General features: G+C 46.4%; 1 protein-coding gene across 2 annotated transcripts in view; it reads right to left on the reverse strand.

The window, feature by feature from the left end:
• Nucleotides 1-16,205, reverse strand: part of LOC133265375 (vascular endothelial growth factor receptor kdr-like) — a 124,572-nt gene that overhangs the window by 106,856 nt on the left and 1,511 nt on the right. The window lies entirely within an intron of this gene.

Raw genomic sequence — 16,205 nt, forward strand, 5'->3', positions numbered from 1 at the left:
GCTCCCACCCTGCCACCCTCTCTGTTCCCACCCCATGGTGAGGACGAACAGTCCATGTTCTGCAGGGCACAGTGAGAGGCTGCCTGGCTTTGGGAGCAGGCAGGAAGCATCAGGAGTTACCCTCAGATAATCCTGTTTCCCCACCAGTTCCATCACTCTCCTGCAGATCCAGGAGGAGCACGTAAGGTGCTGACAAGCCCCGAGATCTTGGCTCCCTCTTAGGCATTAAATCTCTTTCCCCATGACATGAGCTGCTCCTCCCAAGGCAGACATCAGCTGGTGGCACCTGGAAACCATGGGAAGCTCATGAGGGCAAAGCTTTGAGCTGGTGCTCTGGGTGGGGTGAAGGTGCCCCCTTGCCCCGCTCACAGGGGTTCATTGTACCCAGCCTGGCTTCCTTCTCATAATGTGCTTTCATCTCTCCTGCTTTTAAAGAACGCAGCCATCACCCCACCCTGTCATACAGCAACTGTGGGGCTATTTACCACTTTGAAAGGAAATCCCATGTCACAACCCCTAGGAGCACAAGGAATAATGTCCGGAATTCCTTTATCTGTGACTCGGCCTGGCGCACAGGCCCTTTCCCGTTTCTTAAGTGTACACAAATCTATTCTTTTCTTTTGTCAAGGCAGTGGGCCCAGATTTTAATGATGGGTTATTAAAAAAAAGCAAAAGAGGCTTTGGCAAGGCTCAAGAACAAACGTTCTCTGACTTTAGGCCCTTTTGTTCTTCAAGGTGAAAAGGGACTGTAAAGAATAAGGAAAAATGAATCACTGGGCTTTGCCCTCCATAGTAAATTTGACGTTCACTGTTTTTACAGTACCTAAAATTGGTGTCCCGGGCTAATCAGGGAAGTAGTGTGATAAATGTCCCTTCACGGCTGCTCTGCACAAGGATGTTGTTTAAAGTGGCTCTTTGGGCATTGCAGTGTGTGTAACCCCCAGCTTCAAGGCTTCCGTTCGTGTCTCCGTGCCAAATTCTACCCAACTAAAGGTCATCATCAGCTTTCAGAGAGATGGAGTTAAAGACAGTAATGGACACTCTCAGTCCGGAGGACAGTGCTCCCCTTGGATGAGAGGATGGAAAGGGGTGAGGGGCAGCATGTACTGAAGTGTCCCTATGCACATGGATCCGGAGCTCCGATGTTCCCTGCACCCACCAGGCCTTGCAGCACTGTAATGTATTCTGCTCACACTATGGAGAAGGTTAGGGGCTCCCGTGTCTATCTGAGACACCCTCCCAGGGCTGGCACATACACAGCATCTCCTTGATGCTTGTGCCCTTCCATAGCATGAGCCAGAAGCCTCCAGGGTTGCCCACCAGCATCCCAAGGTGCCTCTCCATGGACAGCTACATCAGGCACTGATTTTACCTCCTTGCAGCCAGCAGAACAGTGCAGGGTGCAACCTGGACCATCAACTCCAGGAGAGAAGGGAGGGAATCTATAGTAGGAAACAACTGGGAGCAAGGAAGTTGCAACAGAAATATTGGCCCCAGCAGCGTGCGGGAGGCGGGGGAGGCGGGCAGGAGGAGGAATCTTTCCAGGAAAAGAACATTTGTATCAGATACTTCCAAAAATAAAATATCATCATGGTGCAGAAACATTCTAAATGTTGGCAGCACTGCTGGCCTGGCTCGCTGCTCTGCAAACCAAGCTCCAGAAAGGGGTTATGATCCTTCACTATCGCGTTCTCTTATGCAGAAAGAGCACCACATGCCAAGGGGGGACGGATGGATGGACGGACCACAGAGCAGCTCCAAGTGATTCATGGCACCCTCTTTCCTTTGGGTGGTGGGATTAGAAAGCTGACAGCCTTGTTGCAGTACAAATACTCGCCAGCTGGAGTTTACTGGCTCCTTTATTTATATTCCTCCAGCGCACAGGCAATGCCAGATGTGCTGTTTCTGATTCATGTGTATTGTGTTTGATGTCTCTCATCAGAATCAACCCTGGGCTAAATCCAGAAACTAAACTGTTTTTAGCAGAGATAAATATTTAGGCAAGTCTGTGATTGGCACAAACCTGTCTCTTCCTTTGCATCCCCTTAACGCTGAAATAAAGGTATCAGCTCAGAGCGTGAGCACATCAGAGATCCCATCTATGCAGGAGGAACATCGTGTGCTCTTGCATCTGCCATTTAGAAAGTCTCCAAAGGAGGGGAGAATTTGGCAAGAGAAGTTCTTCCAGGGGCTGAAAGCGGAGCATTTCCACAGCACTGTGTCTGTGCGCTGGATCACAGCATCAAATCAGCACCTGCTCTTATCTGAGCACTGTCAGGCTTGCTCCTGTCTCTGGGGCATGACAGACAGTTGTTGATAGTAGATGCTGTCATAGACTGACAACAGGGGGGAATAAATTCCAGTGCTTGCCCGGCCCTTTGTCAGGTGTGGGTCTGTGTGTAATAAGCTGACTTTGGATGCCTGTTAGTTGTAAGTCTTGATTTTCCTTTGCCTTCTGTGTTCTGGTTCACAATGTCTGCATATAACACAAAGTCAGTGATTTCATTGTGGCACAGCCCACAGGCCAGTCAGCCACTGCTGCTATCCTGCTTCCAACACCGGCACAGGATGCTCTGAACTCCTAAGGGAAATGCCAAGCTGTGTGAATGCAATTCATGCAAATCAGAGTGAACTAGTCCCTTAAATGTCCCTGCTCTGTCACTTTGCAGTCAGTGACAGTGATTTAAGGCCACCTTATTCGTGACTCAGGTTTTATTTCTCAGCTCTACTGGTTTAGTTTTCCAGACTGTCCAATGCAATAAGCCTGAATATTATAAATCATCCAGGCTAATGTTGACTGTAATGATCACAAATATTCCTACCCCCCGTGTCAGAAAGACTCATGACTTAAACCAGCATTGTCCCAGTAGAGAAACCCAGATGCTTGTCATTATACAGTTACTGCATCGCTGTTTCGAAGAGATGAGACTGTTGTGCAACAAAACTAGAGGCAGTTCTTCCTTTCGCCAGCCCAGTGTTTCTGACTCCATGCATGTGTATTCCAAGGAATGCTGATTTTGGATGAAGGTACTATGGGGAGTACACAAACCCGACAGTGCTGATATCCCTTACAAAGGCAGGCAGGCATCACAAACATAGCACAAAGCACCCAAAGTCCTGGTTAGCGGGGTTCAGGAATCCCTCCCTCCTTTGTATCCTGCTTACTATCTGCTTTTGAACGAGGTCAGCTGAGATTGTTATTCCCATCAGAGTGGTGCTGTGTTGAAATGTGGAATTTTTCAGGAATTTTTCATTAATGTTGGCTCTGGCAGATCAAATATTGGCCATGCCAAAGACAACATGCTTGGGAATATGTTCCTCTCAAGCACAAAGATACCGTACCCTTAGCGCTGCAGTTCACACAGCACATGGATTGCCCCAGCTGACAAATAGAGTAATAGCCATGAAAACTGATAGTGCCCAGGTATTTTGGTTTACCTATATATTTTCGTGTTAATTTAAATGCCAGGAAAGCATATTCCAGTGAAAACTCATTTATGTTGATCTCTTTTAAGTGAGAGAAACCACTTGGTAAGAGATGAAGCAATTGTAATTCTGGCTTAGCCCTGATGTCAGGATCAACTTCTTAACTCTTCCATCATTTGATCCTTTTTAGTGGCTTAACTACACCTGGAAAGAGACAGATCATTGGTATCTATATCCAAAGCAGTGGCTGAATGAGTGCTACATGTTCAGGAGCCTTTCCAGGCTGGCTTCACAACATACTTTGCTACAGGGTAAGTGAGAAATTTATGATGATGTTCAATAAACCCATCTGGTCCCTGGTCTTTGGCACTGAGAGGTGTCTGATAGTCATTCTGTGGGACAGACTTCTGCCTCAGCAGCTAGGTATGGCCAGCACACATTGATCCTAATCCTTGAGAGCTTCTCTCTCCTAATCCTAGCCCCTACCCTGTCCTTATGCTTAACCCTGCACCGTGCCTGGGTCCAACCCTGACCCCCCCAGACTCCTTTTGTCCTGCCAAGATGCCCCAGCAGAGGTGTCTTTATGCCTGCTGGAGACAGAAATGTCTACTTAAATACTTAAAGATCTGCCTGGTCAGCTGCTTGGGAAAACCAGAATGCTTTCCAAAGAGGAACAGTGTCTCTTTTTGTCCTTTAACAAATATTAAAAGAAGTATTATTTGAATTTATTTCAATTTATTTAAACCTCAAGGTTTGGTGTCCAGGTATGAGATGTGTGAAATGGGTTATCTTGTTTGTATGTGTATGTCCCACTCGTATTCTGTTTTCTGCATCGCTGTGCCTACTCTCTAAGGGCGTTTGGGAGTGAAGATCTTTCATGGAAACTGATGCTTAAACCTTAGCTGTAGGTTTGGGGAGGTGCAGATGTCATACCAAAACATCCATGGCTGAGAAAGGACAGTACCAAAATAGCAATAACAATAATTGTAACAGTCTGCATTTCTAAGATTAGTTGCAAGATGGCTTACAAAGGGATTTAACCTTGCAACATGTTTGTCAGGTTGGTAAGTAATTGCTATTATATACTGTTGCTGGAAAGTGAAGACAGATAAGATAAGTATCTTACCTAAGGTCATACAGGAAGCCTGCAGCACAGCAGGAATTAGAGCTCAAGTAAATTGGCTCCGAGTTCTGTGCTGAGCTGCAGGGTCATCCAGGGGAAGGCTCTTTGGTTCTGCAGGAGCTGGAGGGAGCTGGCATTAGTGACTGTTTGGTGTGGACAGTGGTGCCCTCTCCTCTGAGGGTGGCCAGTGGGGCAGACACAGGGGGCAAGGAAGCAGTAGAGTACACCAGTGTATTTTGAACCTTGCTGCTGAACTGCAGCTCTTTCCTCCTCCCCAAAAGTGAGCTCCTCGTGAGCGGGTTTCTCCTTTTGCTTCTCAATTTTGCTAAATGCAATATTCCCTTGTGCAGTCTGATACCTATAATCACCTTATCTCTACTGGGGTGAAAGCAGTATAAAAACCAATGAGCTATAAGGGTGTGAGGGCTGCCTTCAGCCAAGGAGGAGGGGAAACTCCTCCTGAACCTCAGCACAAACGCTCAGTCGCACTCCAAGCTCATTAACCAGCTCTCCAAGAAGTGCCTCCGACATAGATGTGCACAGGGGAGATGAGAACAAACTCTCAATCTGGAATCCTTTAACTGTAACAGACACTCAGCAGGGGAATCCATTAAACAGGAGCTGAAAATTAGCTTTGCAAATTTCTCTGTGCCAGGAGACAAGAGTCGGAATGAAAACCAAGAGGTGTTTTGGAATATAGCTGCAGCTGGAGTGATGGTGCATCCACTTGCACCTATGCATCTGTGCCTACGCGTGCTGCTTTATTCCTCAGAGGGAGGTAGCAACCTGCTGCATCTGTGTGGGCCTGGAGGCTGAGGGATCTGCTGCATTAGAAGAAATGAAAGCAAAACTTGCAGCCTTGCAAGCCCTGAGCCTCACTGGTGGTACCCAGCCATGTGAGCAAGCACTGGGAGCCAGCCAGAGCTTGGAGCTGTCTGTAGGACAGGACACACCTTTTGGATGGGAGAGGCAGTGTGTGAGGAGCAGGCGTCACTGTGCAGACTGTGCAGGGCTGTTTACAGAAGGCTGGGTAACAATGACTGATCTAGTCTGTAATCTTTTCCAGCTGCTTGGCTCTGTTCCCATGCAAAGTAAGTGAGAGTGTGACATGTCAGGGCAAAAGAGCAACAGCCAAACCCAAATTCTATAGGAGTCAGTCTGGGGAGCAGGGGAGATTCGTTTCTGACAGTTCAGGCCGTGCCTATCATGGTATCCCAGTCCTGATGCTTGCAACCTTAAATGCCTCCATATAATTTCAGGTGGCTTTTTCTCTGGTGGTGGAAGCGAAGGATGAAGCAAATCTGCTGCAGTTCCTGAGCTCCTGCGTCTTTTCAAACCGTCTATCACCTCATCCCTCCAGGGAGGAAGGAAGTGGTAATCTCCCTGATTTACAGAGGAGGAGCAGAGACACAAAAGCAGAAAACATATCTGCACTGCAGAGAGGAATGCAATGCCAAAGTGCCCAAAGCCTGGAGACCTGAATGGGTACCTACAAACCGAAGAGTGCAGGTCATGCAGCAGCTGAGCTGTGGTCCTGAGCAAAGTGTCCATGTTAATCAGTGAAGTGAACACAGCTGTAATTGCATCAGCCATTCCCCATCCAGAGATTAGGGGTGTTCCTGTATCATACCCTGCTGCAGTCCCTCTTCTGGAGTTACTGCTGCCAAAGCCATTGCAGATGTGCCCCAAGCCAGCTCCCTAAGTTGTTTGTCAAAGGAATAGGGACTGAAGTTGAGTTACTTAAACATCATGGCTCATGTCCAACCCACCTGATGTCCTTGCTGCTTTGGAGCACAGCATCTGGCCAGCAGCTGCCCCAGCGTCCCCCATCCAGCTGAGAGGACACCCCACAGACCTGGCCTGGGCTCCTTGAGTGCTACCCCTACCACTGCCTCCAAACACATCCCTAAGTGCTTCACCACCTCTGCTGAAGCACCTTCACTTCAGAGCTCAAAGAGAGGCTGCTCGACGTGCAGCATGTCTAATGAGAGAGCAGTTCAAGGCAGAGGAAGACATCAAACCAAATGATGCCTGAATTCATGTTCCTAAGAATGGAAAGGAAATACAGCCCAAATGAACTATACAACTGCAGAAAGTTAATGTATGCTCGTTTGTATATCAGTCCATTGTCCAGGGGAACTCTCAGTTTCCTCTGGGGATCTATAATGAATAGACCTATAAGAGAATGTTATGGTGGCAGAGATTTCTCTTTTCCTACTATTTAACTTAGAACAATATAGAATCAAAACAAAACCACAGCCTTTCAAAGGCTGGCAGTACAATACACTAAAAGCAAAGCTTTGACCATTAAATGAAGGAACATGAGAGAAAGATCTTTGCCCTATGTGTGCTGGGAATTCCTCTTATCATATACACTGCAAGATCAGGGTAAGGGATTCCACCATGCCCAAGTGTCACTGCTTTGCTTTCACTACAGCAGATGTCAAGCCCACAACCAAGATAACCAGAAATGTCTTTCCTGATAAACAGGAAAGTTGACTACAGGACTTAGGCTGTTCTGGGCTCTCCTAATGATGCTCTTTAACACCTTTTACTAAGCCATTTCAAGTCTGGTTAACCTAGCTCCAAATTTGAGGAGACTGCATATGGTGACACCAGAGAAGACCAGATGTATTGGTCAGTCTGGGAATTAAAGAATCAGAAGCCCAAAACAATGGTTGTTCACAGCATTAACTACGTGATTCATCAAGGTATTAATCCTAAACCATAGTGGTGATGGCTTTACTGATCAATATTAACTACCACTGTTGCTCCAAGGATGCAAAGAAAATACAGAGAAAGAGTTTAACTCCTGTGTCAGAGATGTCCAGAACCTGTAATAGCAATCCCGGAGATGCAGAATAAAGCCTTCAGTATTTCCCTCTTGAAGGCTGTCCAGCACTGGACTCTGATTCCAGATTACACCTGGTCTTTTGTTCTGGAAAAGGTCATTCACAAGGTGATTTGCACCTTATCACTTACAAGGTGTGATACAGGAAAGAAGCAGCCACTGGAGGAGAAGGAGTAGTGACAGCCCTGCTTGTATTTGAACGCACATCCCTTTATGCCCTCTCTGCACATCTGTAGTGGCTGTTTTCATGCAGCAAACCAGCCCCTAAAGGACATCCTGCAGTACTGCACAGGCGAGGTAAGACCTTCAGACCCAATTGTGTTTTCAAATGGGTCTGATTTATGCTGGTAAGAGATCTATGCTTTCAGCTTTGTGTCTCATACTTCTGGACAAACTGATCCGACCTGGTCAGAAAGGCAGAATGTCACAGTTGCACTGCTTAGTGCCAGGCCACACATCCATGTAGTATTTAACAGTCTAGATTAATGTTTTAAATTAGAGTGACACTGCAGTAAGTGTACAGTGGAAGAGCTTGAATGCAGCTCTGCAAACTCCACTCTGTGGAAATCAAAACTAGCTCCGTTTTAGCTTTCCCACTAATCCCACTCTGAGCACTGACTTTTCAGCTTTCCTGCCCTGATTTTCTCCCAGGTGCAGGACACAGGAGATTTATACCCAGACAAAACCATCTCCTTTCCTCTCCTTTTGTCCTTCTGCAAGAAACTCTCCAGAAAGCTGAAGGTGCTGTCATGAAGAAGGTTAAACCAAATTGTGCACATATTGCTGGGTAGGGAAAAGGAGAGCCTTTCTCTTGGGAGCATTAGTCTGTGCTCACAGACTTGCAGGATGTCGTGGTGCCTGTTTGTGGATGCCTGCCCTAGATGACATTGTACCGGCTCTGACATGCAGGAGAGTGCATTAGGAAAGGAGGTTAGTCATTTATTTTTAATAACAATATAAGAACCACAGTTATGTACAAATTAAATAGATATCAACTTCAGCAACCAGAAGAAGGCAATCTACTTCATGATTTATTAATCAATAATAGCATTTCACCATGTAGGTTTGAACATAACATTTCAAATGCAAAGCAAACAGCAATAAAAGCAGGCAAAGTACAGGGGTAATTTGTACCAAATCTTTTATCCTTTATATAAATATCACACTCCAATTAATATAGTGTGAAACCCCAACTTTCTCTTGGGGGTCTTTGTAGCTCCTTCTTCCCAGTCTAACAATACTCTTCTGAAATAAGCCAGGACATATAAACAACCACCTCTGCTGGTCCATCTGGTTGGGAAGTCTATAGATCAGAACAATCCCTGGCTCCATAATGCTAAGAAGAAGAAATCAGCCCTATGTATATCCTCCCTCAAATTTAATGACAAGGTTTCCTGCAGGCTGCAGCACTGTCTGGAGCAACCTGGGGGGAACCTTTGACATCTGCTGCTCAGCAGCCTGGCACCTTCCTGAATTCACCTCGTTCCTTCATCCCAACAGTCGTGTCCTACTGGGTCTTTAGTTTGAGCCACACTTCCCTCTCATCAGGGCAGGGTTTTATATTGCCCAAATTGACCCAGAGGATGAAGCAATTTGAGAAAACAGTCCAAATGGGAGCACAGCCTAGAAACCCCACAGCAGCTCCAAACCTATCAATACATCACACTGAAGACTTGGTTTATCTCCTGCCTGGACAAAGTCAGAACCTGATGTTTAAGTGGATTAAGTAATAAAACTGTTAACGGGATTATTAGCAGCTTCACTGTAACAACTGGGTTTTACTTTCCCAGAGTCTGTGGTATCATTGTACTTGGAGAAGTCATCACTGAGTGGGACGATGAGCTGTGAGAAACACCCAACTCTGGCAAGGTGAGATGGTCCAACTGCACTAAGATCACTGCCAGGGGAGGCTCTGCCCCAGGGAACCCCTCCCCATCCCATGCTCCGCTCATGCTGACACAGGGTTCTGGGGATTAATCACTCGCTCTGGTAATTCCTATTGGACCAAACCCTGTTCTCTTGCCTGCACTGTCTTTCCTTCAGCACAGGAATGTAAGCACGTTACTTTGTGTTCTCACAGTGAGTTTTCACTTCTAAAACAAATGAGGATTTTCCAGCAAGATCAGGAAAATCTCTACCTTTCTAAAGCGTGCAGCAAGAGAGCAGCTTTCAGGCAGTGCTTTTCTCACTCGGGTTCTACCACAAAACGTGTCAAGAACCGTAATAAACTAAATGTTCTGTCACACAAAGGGAAATCCAACGACAGGCTGATGTCTTCAGCCAAGCGACAGCTTTAAACTAGTGTAACGGAGGAAAGCTTGTCCCAAGTGCAGGAACATGAAATGAAAGTAATCCAGACATCATCCATGCATAGAGAAAAGAATGAGGCTGGCCAAAAGGTTACCTGCTGCTGCTTCACACCATGTCAGAGCTTAAATTGTGTTTAAAAGGTTCTCAGGGTGACATCATTGTTTACAATTAAAGGATGATTCCAGCGAATGTAACACAAAACCCTTTAAACTCGCCAGATTTGCTGTGCAGCTCAATCCTGCTCTGTCATGCAGCAAGAGCTGATGCCACTTCCTTGCCTCATATGCATCCAGAAGGAGATCTGGGAAAAGCATTTCTCCCCATACCTGGGCTCTGCATTATTCTTTCTTCTGATGCTCCTTATGGATTAAAGAGCAAAGCAGTACCTGTGCTTTTAAGGAGTGGATGCTCATGAAGCTCTTTAGCAACTATGGTAACAATTCAGAGTGGAGGAGCAGTGAATGGAGGGGGTAGCCTTCCCTGAGGGGAGATGGGGATATACTCAGTGCCCCAGTGATGGACAAGGCACCTGGGGGATTTATTTGTCTGCAAGGAAAGACAGAGACCTTGAGGTTTGCAACTGATAATCCACAGTGCTTTACTTCCCTCCTTTCAAACACAGTTTTCCTGTTAGGGGCTCTGGGCAATCTCTTTCAACAGCCATTTCCTGTATGGAGGCGTATTGTAATTAGGATTGCCCACACGAAGGGCTTCCAAATGCTCCTGTGTGGGCATGTGGGATGGCTCCTCGGGGGGCTGGCTTCAGGCAGCTGGAAGAGCAAGTGAAGCAGCAGAGGGGAAAAACACCTTTTATAACTCCTGTGTGGAGCACACCCTGTAGTAGGTATCTGCACACTGAAGGTCTGAAACACTGACCCCTGCACAACCCAACCCAAAAGGTTGGGAAATCCAGGCTCAGTTTTGAGGGATGATCCCTGTGGCTACAAAGGGCCAAAGTGAGGGAACTGAGGATGGGAACTGGGATTCTGGAAGGCCCCACACTCACATCACTCACTGCAGGCTTCTGAGCATGGGGAGGAAATTGTTTTAACTCCTGAATCATTGTATTCAGCACTGATTTCAGTTAATGAGATACAAGTTAACAGCAAACAGGATGAATGATTTACAGCATGTCTATTTGTGTGGCGTGTCCCTATGAGCAGTCCTGTTTTACTCCCAGCTATAGAGGAGCAGGCAAAGTAGCCCCATGGTGGTTGGTGCTTTTCCTGCAAGCTGACCTCAGTGTATCTGTAGGAAGAATCCAAGGTGTGCAGCCTGTGAGCTGTGGGCTCTAAGGAAGCAAACGTTTTGGCCAAAGTGGCTGAGATTCGTGGTGATGTTGTAAAAAATGGAACAGGTAATGAGGAGGTCAGGCTTCCTTGACCCTCAAATCAAGAACAATCCCGGCAGGGCTGCAAACTCCCCTCTCTACTTCCTTGGCAATCATGTTCCCACAGTTCAGAAAAACACAGGAAGATCTAAGGAAACCTATGTGGAAATGCAGAAGACAAAGGCAAATGATCTGAAAATAGAAGGCTGGTCCATATATTTCCTTTACATTCTAGGCCTGAGTGTAGTTTTTGGCTGAATGCTGAAATCTTGAGGGCCATATGCTTTTACCATTCCCGGCAGGGCACAAAGGAAAACTGCCTTGTTCAGTGGTTCATCATTCAGAGGGTTAGATGAGGTTCTTCCCTTGCTCAGTGCTAAAAGCTTTACTGCTTAAAGCCACAGCAAAAGCCCTGACCACTGGTCACACACCGCCCATATATAAGCTGTGACTCCTTCTGCATTTCTAGACACCGGGGAGGAGGGCTTGCAGAACTGCTGCTTATGAAATCCAGTACAGCGGGAACGCTTAGTGCATCTGCTGGCAGCAAACAAGACATTCAGCTGCAGGTCTCGGGCAGTCCCACTTTGGTTTGCCAAATCAGGCACAATTGTAAAGGAAAAAACCATTTGGGTACAGGGAAGAGAGACTGAGCAGACCCCTCTTGTGCAAGGGTGGAGAAATTCCTCTTGGCTTCTTCTAATGTAAAAATTCAAGGAATCCTGAGGCCTGAGGGGAGTTTAGGAGACATCCAGGAAAGGGGAGGAGAGCAGGAGAGGGATGTAGGATTGTAGTGGGGACAGAAAGTATGTGCTGCAGAGACAGAGTAATCCAAGGACTTGGAGATGAGGGTATTGGACTGCCTCCTAAAGCAGTCCGCAGACTTACTATGCATCAGAATGCATACTTATATTACACTGTTAGTAACAGCCTAATGCAGAAGTTAACAACATTTGCACAGGGCTCAGCTCCCTTAGACTGTGAGTTCACTGCTTACATTTCCAGAGCCTTTGAAAGCAGGGAGCCAAGACAGCCCCTGGGGTACATGAGGTGCAATGCCAGTGATGGCTGCACTGCTTCAAGCCTTGTCTTGGCTACGGCAAAGAAACACACCTTCACACCAGACTGACCTCTGTGAGGTGGGGACTGGATTGATCCAAGAGATTTTCCTTTTTGTATTCCAGTTATTGGTGAATGCAGGAGATAGGATCAGCTGGTAAAAGCAGCAACAGGATTTGCCTAGTTCAGTGCTGAATGTATGTCAGTATCTGGGTGCAGGTGGGCTGGGGCTCCCCACGTTTGAGCAAGGTGGGCAGCCATCAGTTTTGCTCATCACAGCCCCATGAGATCACTCGCTATCTTCTCTGAGCCTCCCTCCTTCCCCGCTTGAGGGAGCAGCTCCTGGATAAGGCTCTAAGGTCACAATTGTCATACAGAAAACCTTGCTTCACATGAGTTGTTCCAATCTTGCCTTGCTGATGATGATTGCAAGCTCTCTGCTGCTGAAGTTGTGCTCCCTGGAGCAAACTTCAAGCATGTGCTAATATTAAATGCCATTTCCAGATAATAACCTTGGCTGGGGGATTTTGGCAGCTTCTACTATTTTCTCTGTGGCCTTAAAAAGAAAATGAAAGAAGTGTCTAACTTGGTGAGGAGATCAGCTCTCTATTACACACATTTCATGCCAGCTTATTTAGGTAGCGAGCTTTTTTGGTCAATGTGACTGAGTACACTTAGATACTGTGTCCGAAGGTGAGGACTGGAGGCACAGGAATGTCTTGATTAGCACTCAGAAGCCTTCATATCCTGTCAGTCATCTGAGCTGGTGTCTGAAGGAAAACACTAGGGACACATCTATTTTGTTCCTAGCTGTTGGTTAGACACTCCAAACATCTTTTAATTACTTCCACTTGTAATTCCCATTCCAGTGGCATCAGGCCGGTTAGGAGAAGAAAGGGAAGGTGGAGCAAGGCTGAGCAGAGGAAATATCAAACGAAGCAGGCAGGGCTGAGCTTCAGTGTTTTTCTCATGCTCACTCTGAAAGTCAGACGCTGCCTCCTGGCAATCTCCTGTGTAGTGTTAAAAACTGCAGCTTGCTGCTGCTGTTCTGCAGTGTAAACTGAAAGCAGCTTCTCTGTTCATCCCCTCCTGTGCTGCTGGTCAAGTGACCCTTCCTGCATACACTTTGCACATGTCTTTGGGAGCAAAAGACGTGTTTCATCTCCGAACATACATGGCATAGGGCATCTTCAGCCTCCTTCAAACCACATTGTCGGTTGGGAAGGCAGACATAGGAAAAACACAGACCACCTATCGCTGACTGCACCTAAGAAATCTCCTGCGACTGGAAACCTTTTGCCCTTGTGCATAAACCTACAGAAGTATTATGTATTCAGCCCAACTCAATACATGACTTCAAACTGGAGCAGACTGAGCTATTGCTTTGTACAAATAATTCATCATAAAGTGAACAGTTCAAAGAATGTATGAAAGGACAGAGATAACTCAGATGCACCCCCTTGCTCTCACTTAGACACCTATTAGCCGTCCTATGGGGAAACATGAGCAGATAAATATTGTTTAAAGAATATACTATAAGTTGTTATAACAGCAGCCTTCCCCAGACAGCCTGGGTTGTATTCGCAGTATTCGTTTGGGTACAGTGCTGTTTTTCAGAAGTCAGGGAGTATTCAGAAATACTTGACATTTTTTTCCTTGCCTTAAATGGATGAATTAGTGCAAGGAGATTTCCAGTCGGTTTCCAGTGTGGCAGCTTCAGGCAGGAGGCTCATATATCACAGCCTGAAAAAAAGGCTCCTCTGCTTTTTATAACATTTTCCCACAGTAAAGCAAATGTTTAGGAATAACACCAATTAGGAGACACATTTCTGGTTTGCTAGAACCGATAGACAGCCAGGATTGTCAGCTGGCCAGTCCTCAGCCTCCCAGCACTGACTGGAGCCTCCGGCCCCACGACAGCATAGCGAGCATCCTGGCCGGCAAACTGGGAAAGCTGAAGCTCCCGAACCTTTTGACTCAATTCCTGAGACATGGTGTAAGTGAAATGTGTATGATAGCAAGGCAAACTGCCCATTCTACTCTATTTGTAGAAGAGGTTGCAAACTGAAAGAAGAAAAAAGTCAATTTAAAACGTGCTTTAATTTCAAAGGGATCAGGCAGGACCTAAGTTCTGTTCTTTAATCTTGTTCATTTTCCAGTACTAAATCACTGCAATTACTGAGTTTACCCCAACACCTGAAGAGTTATTTGGATTGCTCATATATTAAAATCTTCTTAATGATAACATCAGAGGGTAAAAGATACTAAATTTTTGATGCAAGATACAAGGTGTTGCTAGTGTAAAGAGTCTTTGCAGATTGTTGTTTAAAGGGCTGCTTTTTAACCAACTCACTCCATACCCAAAACATGTGCCAGCTGCACAGTAATTACTACATCATAAGTTCTGAGAAGAAAGATCTAACTGTTACTCCAAGGAGTGACATAAGCTGTGTCATAAGCAAAAAGAAAGTGGAAATGTAACGACAGGTGTGGAAGTGTCTTAGTAAATTTAAAGGTGCATAAAAGATTTTGAAGGTATGTTTTATAACAAGGCAGGAAATTATTGGGAGGTCTCTTCACCCTGATAAATACCCACAAGGATTGAAAGCACAGAGTCAGGAGTAGAGAACTTCATCCTTTTCATCCAAATTCATCCTTTGATCTGGATGAATTTGAAGGCTATGGTTCACTTCTGTCCTCTGGCATCCCTGGTACGCCTAGGCAGCCTTGGCCAGCCACTGAGCAGCATGCAGAGCATAAGGACAGAGGTTGCAATCAGCTGCTACTACAGGAGGAAAGGACACTCAGACTCCTGTGCTGAGGTTTGGTTTGAGCTGAGAGAGTTTTGGGGACCTGCAAGGTCCTAATGGGATGGATCCCCTGCACCTCACTGCCCTCCCACAGCACCTCAGGTACTGAGTGTCCTTCGCACTTGTAAAATCTTCTGTCTGCATTGCAGAGGAAATTGTTTGGCTTTGAATCAGTCAGGTTCTTCAGTGCAACTCTGCCTAAATTTGACCACAAAGATCTCGGAGCAGGATTAACCTGCAGCGTGCAGAATAGGTCTGTGCCTTGGGAGGTCAAACAGAGTATAGCCGAAATCATTGCTGGAGATGAACTTTGAGGGAAAGGTGGCTGAGGAGTTAATACCTCGATAATATCAGAGCTATCCAGAATCCTCTGACTTCCTGGTCCTGTTTCACTTTGGCTTCCAGCCTAATTAGGGCACACTGAGACTGTGCTAACATATTATCTTTTCCTAATGATGGACAAAGGTCTGACATCCATAATACTGTTTCCAAATCCATCATCAGCCTTTGCCTACAGGGACAGCTAGCGATGTGCTTGCCTTCCTTTCCTTGTCACAGGATGCAGACATTGCCTTCTCTGTGCTTGGCACTGATAGGAAAACTAGTCTGAACCAAATTCCAAAATTATTAGGACCAAAATTATTAGGAAGGTAACCTGGCACGTGAGGATCCAACTCAGCCCTGAAACGTGGGCAGCATCTCCAGCCAGGCTTTTCACCTAGCTCCTCTAATTGCACTGTGCTCCGCTTCATCCCAGAGCCTCAGGAACACTTGTGGCAAGACACTTTTCCGCCTCTCTCCCAACTACTTGTCATTATCTCTCTGCGATCCATGAAAATGACCATGCAGTGATTTACACTGCCTTCCTGGTAACACACTTTCTGTGGAAGGCTTTTCCAGGCTCCTCTGACATTGAGCCTAACGCAGCGTGCAGCTGGCTGCTGCGCACGTGTCAGCAGATGGAGCACGCCATGGGAATTCTCCGAGGGCTGCACAGGCTTCCCGCACTGCTCCAGGTGCAGCTCAAGGTGTGGGTGCCGGTGTCTGCACAGTGTGGCATGGGACTCTGTGGTACATCTCTGGGTTAGCTCAGGCACCACTACCAGGGTTTCTGTGGTAGAGCAGCTCCTTTCTACCCATGCTGTTTACTGCTTCGGTTTTTAACCTGGATGAACCCTTTGGAGCACAACCTCAGGCTTAGGTCTTTATTCTGTAGGCAACAGTGGGGAAGGAACTGTGGGGGATATGTGGAATTCAGTAGGGTTAGTGCTTGCAAACCAGTTCCTTTCTGCAGAA

The sequence above is a fragment of the Pezoporus flaviventris genome, unplaced genomic scaffold (assembly GCF_033815535.1).
Source record: "Pezoporus flaviventris isolate CSIRO_AGI_PZ_B2104156 unplaced genomic scaffold, CSIRO_AGI_Pfla_v1 ptg000005l, whole genome shotgun sequence".
NCBI classification, from domain to species: Eukaryota; Metazoa; Chordata; class Aves; order Psittaciformes; family Psittacidae; genus Pezoporus; species Pezoporus flaviventris.